Below are 8,381 nucleotides of genomic sequence, written 5' to 3'. Positions count from 1 at the left end.
GGATGGGATAAATGCAGAGCACTAATTCCTAGTATGGATAACCATACTTGGCCACATGTCACTTCACTAAAAACACCTGCGCTGCATTTTAATTTTGAAACGTGCATTGCTCAGTTTATTCGGCGGTCAGTTTTGATTCTGTGACGGGCCGCCACAAATAACTTAAACTTAACACTGCTATAAGTCAAATGGCCATAATCTAAGTGATAACAAAAATAAATAAATTAAAAATTACTCATATTAGCGGTGAAATGTCGTCCGATTATGTCAAACGTCATATGCTCATTGGATGTCATGACAACAAATGTCATGAAGGAAAAGTTTCAATATCTCGCCTTCGCTTTCATTTCGGACCATCTCCAAAAAGACATTAAAAAACTAAACATATGATTTACAAGTTTAACATGCGTTTATCAAAGTAGGAAATAATTAGTGTTCTTGAAATATGAAATTGGGGCGGGTCCGGACTGAATTCCCTCTGGGTCCGGATCCGGACCGGAGTCGGGACTTTGAGAAGCACTGGTCTAGAGTTTACCTTTTTTCATTTGTGAACGCATTTTTAGAATGGTGTGTCATGCACACGATGCTTGCATGGTCATGTCAATCTAGCATATTTAAATAGAAACACAATGGAAAATCAGCACAGTCGAATGCAAAAACGAGTTTTGTGTGAACAACCCTATAGGGAGTGATTCACACAGAATACATTTTTGAGTTTAAAACTGAGGCGCGGGGCACTGGAATGCAAAACTTGAGTGCAGTGTTTTTATAGTGTTGTGTCATCGATGAGAAGCTGCAAAATACACAAGATGTGAGCACAACAGTCAAACTCGTCCATCTAGTGCACGTTTATGTAGAAAAACAATAGAAATGCAACAGAATTTAACGAAGTAGTGGAATTAAAAAAAGCAAGGTTTAGAAACCATGTTTTTATACCTGTTCATCAACATGTTCATCAAGCTAGCGCATGTTTATGTAGAAAAAAAATGGAAATGCATCAAAGTGGAATGGAAAAACATGTTCAGTGTGAACAGCCCATAGTAGTCCATATATATATTCAGAGTCTTCTGAAGTCAGATGATAACTTTGTGTGATAAACAAAACAAGTGACCTCTAGTGGGCTGTTAACCCCTGCAAGTGAAGTAAACTCAAGAAACGGATCAGTACAAGTTGTGAACGAATCATTTAGACAAGTTTTATAAACGGAACTGAATAATGTATAGTCTGGATTATATGTTCCGTGCAAGACATATAGACCAATTTTATGATACTTTATGGTGTTTTTAGATCTGTTTTGAGCATCAAGCTAATTCTTCAGAATATTTTCTTTTGTGTCATGTTGGTTTGAAACTTCATAAGGTGAGTAATTATAATAATAGAATTTTCATTTTTAGGTAAATTATACGGAAGCGTATTGCATTCACTTGAGGAAAAAAAATCTACTCTGTTTTTCTGAATTAACGAGTTAATTATCTCAGAATTATGAGAATAATCTTCATGAAAAAAAAATATTTTGCTCTGTTTTTCTGAATTAACGAGTTAATTATCTCAGAATTATGAGAATAATCTTCATGAAAAAAAAATATTTTGCTCTGTTTTTCTGAATTAACGAGTTAATTATCTCAGAATTATGAGAATAATCTTCATGAAAAAAAAATATTTTGCTCTGTTTTTCTGAATTAACGAGTTAATTATCTCAGAATTATGAGAATAATCTTCATGAAAAAAAAATATTTTGCTCTGTTTTTCTGAATTAACGAGTTAATTATCTCAGAATTATGAGAATAATCTTCATGAAAAAAAAATATTTTGCTCTGTTTTTCTGAATTAACGAGTTAATTATCTCAGAATTATGAGAATAATCTTCATGAAAAAAAAACGTTAATTCAGAAAAACAGAGCAAAAACTTTTTTTTCAAGAAAAATGTATCTCGTAATTCTGAGATAATTAACTCGTTAATTCAGAAAAACAGAGCAAAAACTTTTTTTTCATGAAAAATTACCTCGTAATTCTAAGATAATTAACTCGTTAATTCAGAAAAACAGAGTAGATTTTTTTTCCTCAAGTGAATGCAATACGCTTCCGTAAAATTATCCCTTTAAAAGACCATAAAAAAGCACAGTTAAAACTGTGTTAAAAGTTCATCCAACAGAGAAGCTCTTTTACTAGCAGTGAATCCTCTGACTCTGGACTTTGAAATACAATACAACAATCAATTGCACCATCAGGTGATAAAAACATTAAATGATGGGGTCTCAGTTATGTGCTACGTTTTCACAACTTAGATAAGCATTAGATTACAGGGCTGAATTGGACAAAGCTTATTGAAATAAGTCGTTGTAGAGGGCAAAGAGGAGATACAAATTTCAGACACTGTGATTTCAGGCAATGACTGAACAGACTCATTATTCTAAATGAACAGCCTCTTTAACCTTCATTTTAAGATAAGATAAAGTGTTGGGAATGAGATGGTTGGATTTGCAGACTTCTGTAGGTCAAAGAGGATCTGGCACTCAATTGGACGTTCGTGCAAGCATAGTAGATTAAACATGGAGGTCATGCTGTCTTGGCCATGCCTGATCAAATATATGGAAATGCATTCCCCTGACAGCTCAAGCTTCTGCTTTTGCTTGCGTCTTCTAGCCGTTCAAGGCCGAGATGTCATTTCCTAACTTTTCCACTCATTTTCAGCACAGAATTTCATATGATATGAGACTGCAGGAATTAAAAAAAAAAAAAAAAAGAAATATGGGACTAATTTAACAGCAGGGAGAGCCAGTTTTCAATTTTATACTTACATGTGTCCAAACTAAATAAAATCTTTTTCATATTCTGATGGCAACACTCTATCAATACCAATTACTTTCCCATTGTTTGCATGGGGGCAGCTGAGGATAAAGAATACCAGATGAGTAGACATTTTTTGATACACATTAACATGGATTCACCAGCCATGGTTTATTAATGTCTTGTTTGTCTCATTAAAAAATTAAAGTTGCTTCAGCCTCAACAAACATGAATGAGTATTGCTCTCTATAGGAATGTAAATCAGTTCGATCTTTTAATTTAACATGATACTTGCTGATACTTAACATGATACTTGATGCTTAACATGATACTACCCCCCCTCCCCCAAATTAATGCAATTTTAAAGATGTTACATTATTGTAGCATGCATACACATTGAACAGACATTTAAAAGATGCTTCAGAAGTCAACACATTTTTTATGTCATATCACTCGTACAGCGACTGATTTTTAAGTTTCAGTCTGTTTACTCAAAGCTAGTTTTAGTAGGATTGAAAAATGGCTCCATTATTTAAAAAAAAATGGTTTACGGTTCTCTGACCATTGTTCCCCCAGAAAACAGTATTTAAATGCTCTTCAAGTCTTACCTGATTTATTACCTGATTATTGTTATTCAGCTCGAAACATAGGCTTCCATTCAACCAGTGAAGTCCGATTCGTGAGCAAGTCACTCTTATGAGTAGTCTTTTTTATTGAATCAACTACACACAGGGTGACCAGTGAAGTCCGACTCTCACACGAATTATTTTTATGAACCTCTTAAAGGCCAAAGTATACTTCCGTTTTTACGCATATGCGAGGATCTGCATACAGTGAGCGTGACGCAAATTTCGTCACCAGAATAGTACACGCACCATCCTATTTTTGTAAAAGCCAATTTATACTTCTGCGTCAAGTGAACGCCGTAGCCTATGCCATCGTGCACATTTATACTTCTGCGTTCTGTCTGCGTTGCTCTGCAATTACACCACAGAAACATTTACAATTACATTTACATTTAATCATTTAGCCGATGCGTTTATCCAAAGCGACTTACAAATGAAGACAACTGAAGCAATCAAACCAACAAAAGAGGAAAAATATATAAGTGCTGTGACAATTCCTGGTGTCTAATGCAGTACACATAGCAAGGTTTTTTTTGTTGTTGTTGTTTTTTGTTTTGTTTAGTTGGCGGTGGGGTTTCTATATTCCACTGTGTTGAGTTTCTTCGCCACTGTTTTGACAGCGACTAAAACTGAGCAGATCATGTTGCAGTTGGAGCCATGTTCTTCACTGAACTTCTGAATTTAAAAAATAGCGGCACAGAAGAATACACTGGAATTATTAGGAGGACATAGGAGGAAATGTGATGCTACCAAGCCGACCAGTCGCAGATCTTGCGGTCTGCGTCGTCACGACATGTAGTAGTTACATTTTTGGGGAGGTGTGCTTCCTACTGGAGAATAATAGAGCAGACGCTGGAAAAGATGAAACCTTCTAGCGTGCATGTGTTGACAGCCTGCGTTCACGCATGCAATCAAATGAAGTATACTTTGAAAGGCTGTGCATTCGACTGTAAAAAACTGAAGTATACTTTGGCCTTAAGTGAATCAAAACACACAGCTCGGCTAGTGAAGACCGATTCACGAGAGAATAACTCTTGCCAGTTCTTTTTAGTGAATCAAAATCGCTACCAGTGAAGCAACATTTCCAGGCTAATTATTTTAATGAGCTGTTTCTTTTAGCAAATGACAAACAAATCTGTTGAGCAGTTTCTCAATTAAATAACTAGTTTCCTTCATTATTTTCATTGCGTCGACTCCATAAATCAAGAACTAATGCTGTGTGAGACTTAAATAAGTGTAGTTACTGACTGCTTGTTCATTATGACAATATAGGTGAATGAGAAACGTAGGTAAAACTAAAAAGTTAAGTAAAAAAAATAATAATTAGAAGTTAGAATTAGAAAAGGTTGAAAAGGTGAAATACTGTAAGTCACTATATATTTATTGTTTATTATTTAAATGACCCCAGCATTTTTTCTTCAGATTCAAGGATATTGTTAAAGGAACCAGAATCATTCAACTCCTTATGTTTCCCATCCATAGGCTTTGCACAAGTCACATGATATTTTCTTTTGAAGAGTGAAAGCTTCAATATTCCTGTGTTCCTCAGAAGAAAGACAATGAACAATGTTTGGAACAACATGAGGATGAATACAAAATGACAGAACTTTCTACAGGTATTTTTTCCCCATTTCAGTGTGTAGGTATAAATAAATACAGAACATGTACTTATATTCAATGCGATATTTACACAGCTACATCCTCACGCTAGACGCTAGTGTGCTATATGTTATTCAAGCTCCACTCCTCCAGTTTATACATTCATTGATTCACCACATTGTACTATGTGATTACACTAGCTGAACACTTTAGCACCACAAAACACTCTCAGCAAGTCAAAGTTAATCAGCCTGATGTGGACCAACTTTCCGCCCACTGTCATTTCCACTGGATTGTTCGCGCTAGCGTAGTAAGTTTCGCTCACTGCTAGCATGAGCCCAGAGGTCAAGTAATCACACAAAGCACCAGACTAGCCATTTACAGCTTGAATACTGCAGAGAGATACGAGGTCGCCACAGGAGTGGCAGCTTTGCTTGGTTTTGTCTTCTCTTTCCTGACTTAACCAGGCCTGATACCCTTCGTGAAGGCTGAAGGCTATGCTGTCGCTGCTGATGGTGACTTTTGCTTTTGACTCATAGCATGGTGAGAGACGAAGATAAGGCAGGGTCGCTGGGTTATATTTCAGCCCCGTTATTGTCTTTCTGCTGGACATGACCGTTATCAACGCCGGGGGCAGGCAAGAAAGGTCAGCTTCCCACTGCCCAGCCAAATAGGCCAGAGTTAAGATACATTAATTATGAACCTAATAACGCTAAAGTCATTTTGCAGATGCCTTGTACACACACAGCTGTAATGTTTCATTGTTGACCCTTGTGGATGGTCTAATGACAATTCGACAATGGGAAGGTATTGAATGAAAGTACCTGGACAATTGTCCATTACACGGAAATCCATCTCGCCCATGACTTTCTTGAAGAATACACACGTGAGTGTGTGTGTGTGTGGTTGTGTGTGTGTTTACGTCATGTGTGTGTGTATATGATCAATATCACACTCATAGACGTGAGATATGGCTGTATATCGGCACGGCTGTGATTCGGCCGTAGGTAATCACAGTGTGCCGATATACAGCCATATCTCACGTCTATGAGTGTGATATTGTGTTTATACAACAGTTCGATGGCACGAGTGTGTAAATATATAAGAAAAACAACAACTGAGTGTCTTTAAAAACCCTTTTGTGCAGAACTACTCCCTTCGGCCACAGATTCAAATCTCAGTTTGACAGTTTAGCAGCTGAGCTCAAGATCCGTTACTAATTCGAAAACGTCACTTAGAACTAGTAACAAAGGAATGTTGAGTTGCTTCATTAAAAGCTTATTGTATCACTGTATTAAAAGCTGTCTGTATTATATGTAGACTATTATGAGATAGAGATTGACTGAGCGATTGTGATTACCTGCATCTGATACAGCATTCATTCTTCAGCTCAATCTCATATTCACAATAAAACATTAGTTTGAATGTCCGCTGAGGAAAGCGATATATTTGTCGTACTGTCCTTTTATATCTTAAGGGTGATTTCCGATGACAGAGCTGCTCAGGGAATTTGTTAACTGCGTCTTACAAGCTGTTGTTGAAAGTAGTTGTTGCTAGACAATTCAGTCAAAAGTACAAAGTCAGCACTCTGAAATACAGCATTAAAGTTACATAAAATACAACATGATGAGATTTTGCCCTCAGCCAAAACTATTTGCTCTGGAACAAACAATAGATTAATGAAACCAAAGACTGCCCGTTAGAATTACCCAAAACGAATTATATCTCATGTTTAACCACTATAAAGACATCAGAGCCAGCGGCAAATTCCAGAAGATCTGGCCGAGGTGAGGCTGCTCTCTGCGGTTTTATGAGCGCTGAACAGCCGCTGACACCCTGGAGCTCACATTTCCGAAAGTGTCGAAGCAAATTTTCAAATAGACGTTATCTTTATTAACAAACCGCATATTTGAAGTCTAAACAAGTACATTATCGCCTAAAAAAAACTCTTAAAACTAAACTCTAAATTCCGTCACTCAAAAACAGTATTATTTTTAAATTGTAGTGGATTTGGGCGTCCGCCATGACACTCGATGTGAGAAATATGGGAAGCGGAGTGATACAAATGGTGAAAGGGAGTTCCTGTAGCGATAGCAGTACAATATCTCACGGTTCTAAACCAACCATATTTTTTTTTAAATTACAAAAATTACTAAAGCTAAGTTAAAAACTAAATATATATACATATTGTAACGAGGTGAAGAATTACACGACAAGTAATCTCAATCAATACCCCGGAGGGTGGATTAACAATATGAGACAGTAGGGGAGAGATAGGGGGTGGGTGGGGAGTGACCCCTGACAGACCTGCGAAAGCTGTCCATATCCAAAAGAGGCCATCCGCGTTGGTGTTCGCGGCTTCAGCCCGATGACGCACCACGAAGTGGAAGTCCGTCAGGGAGGCGGCTAAAGAGGAGAAGTTAGGGATGAAGCAGCGATAATATCCGGCCAACCCTAAAAAGGCTCGTACCTTCAATAGCTCGCCGACGAGCCTCAGGGACCCGGTAGGGCCGTTGCCTGACGACGACCCCTGGCGTCCGGATGTCCGGATGTCATGCTGCAGGACGCTGGTCCGCCCCCATAAAGGGGGTCCCCTGGTCGGTCAGGATCTCTGCTGGGATGCCGACTCGTCTGGAGAGCAGGAAGAGTTCCTGGGCAATGGCTTTGGTTGCCAGAAGCACGGGCCGCTGACGAGGTCCTGTCGTGGGCCTCCTTCTTCAGAGGTGGTGGTTGGGTTCCTCATCCCAACCGCCTGTCAGTGAGATCGGGGAAGGGCTCGGAGGAGCCGGTCAATCATCACGCGCTCCGCCACCTGTCCAGCCGATGGAGCCCCTCCAGCAGCCAGTGCTGCGCGAGTCGCGTGAGTTCGGTGGCCTGGGCACGGGCCGGCAGACGGGGCTTATACTCCCACTCGTGGAAGTGCTGGGCGGCACAGACAGGGCAGACGGGGCTTATATTCCCACTCGTGGAAGTGCTGGGCGGCACAGATAGGGGATAACCCCAGGCGGTCTAGAATCTCCTTCTTGACCTCCTTATATTGATCGGCGGAGGTGGTGGGAAGAGCGAAGTATGCACGCTGCGCTTCGCCCGTCAGCAGGGGAGCCAGCACCCATGCCCAGTCATCCCTATGCCATCCTTCCATGGTGGCCGTCGCGTCGAACATTTGTAAGAAGGCTTCTACGTCATCATGAGGGGTCAGCTTGGGTAGCAGCTTCGCAGCTTGTACTCGGGGGTCCGGCAGCGGAACGCGTTGAGCGGCGGCGGCACGCAGTGTTCCTGCTCCATCTCTCCTTGACGGGTGGCGAGGTGCTCAATGATTTGTTGCTGGCAGATGCTAACCTCGGCGAGCCGCTTGAGGATTTCGTCCAT

This window comes from Sinocyclocheilus anshuiensis, unplaced genomic scaffold (genome assembly GCF_001515605.1).
Source record: "Sinocyclocheilus anshuiensis isolate Anshui unplaced genomic scaffold, SAMN03320099.WGS_v1.1 scaffold735, whole genome shotgun sequence".
NCBI lineage: Eukaryota > Metazoa > Chordata > Actinopteri > Cypriniformes > Cyprinidae > Sinocyclocheilus > Sinocyclocheilus anshuiensis.
The sequence above is the reverse complement of the archived record's forward strand: the minus strand, read 5'-3'. Positions refer to the sequence as shown.